Source organism: Eutrema salsugineum, unplaced genomic scaffold (assembly GCF_000478725.1).
Source record: "Eutrema salsugineum unplaced genomic scaffold, Eutsalg1_0 scaffold_349, whole genome shotgun sequence".
Lineage (NCBI taxonomy): Eukaryota > Viridiplantae > Streptophyta > Magnoliopsida > Brassicales > Brassicaceae > Eutrema > Eutrema salsugineum.
Window position 1 is genome coordinate 5191 of NW_006256721.1, and position 1182 is coordinate 6372.

The following is a 1182-nucleotide window of genomic DNA, read 5'->3' on the forward strand; positions in this document are numbered from 1 at the left end:
TGAAGGAGATGCATCATTTACAAGTTTTCTAATTCCATTAGATACACTCAAATCTGCTATGAAGACAAGAAAACTTGGACTCTTTCTAGTATAAGTCATATTCTGATCCCAATTGACATTATATTGACAAGTGGGAGTTTTGAGACTTGAAATAAGAGGTAGACACTACTAAATGTGGAAGGAGATGCATCATTTCCAAGTTTTCAAATTCCTTTAGATACACCTCAAATCTCCTATGAAAACTAGAAAACTTGGACTCTTTCTAGTATAAGTCATATTCTGATCCCAATTGACATTATATTGACAAGTGGGAGTTTTGAGACTTGAAAAATGAGGTAGACACTACTAAATGTGGAAGGAGATGCATCATTTCCAAGTTTTCAAATTCCTTTAGATACACCTCAAATCTCCTATGAAAACAAGAAAACTGGGACTCTTTCTACTAAAAGTCATATTCTGATCCCAATTAGCATTATATTGACAAGTGGGAGTTTTGAGACTTGAAATAAGAGGTAGACACTACTAAATGTGGAAGGAGATGCATCATTTCCAAGTTTTCTAATTCCTTTAGATACACCTCTAATCTCCTATGAAAACCAGAAAACTTGGACTCTTTCCACTAAAAGTCATATTCTGATCCCAATTAGCATTATATTGACAAGTGGGAGTTTTGAGACTTGAAAAATGAGGTAGACACTACTAAATGTGGAAGGAGATGCATCATTTCCAAGTTTTCTAATTCTTTTAGATACACCTCAAATCTCATATGAAAACCAGAAAACTTGGACTCTTTCTAGTAAAAGTCATATTCTGATCCCAATTAGCATTATATTGACAAGTGGGAGTTTTGAGACTTGAAATAAGAGGTAGACACTACTAAATGTGGAAGGAGATGCATCATTTCCAAGTTTTCTAATTCGTTTAGATAATCCTCAATTCTCCTATGAAACTAAAAAAACAGGGACTCTTTCTAGTAAAATTCATATTCTGATCCCAATTGGCATTATATTGACAAGTGGGAGTTTTGAGACTTGAAAAATGAGGTAGACACTACTAAATGTGGAAGGAGATGCATCATTTACAAGTTTTCTAATTCCTTTAGATACACCTCAAATCTCCTATGAAAACTAGAAAACTTGGACTCTTTCTAGTAAAAGACATATTCTCATCCCAATTGACATT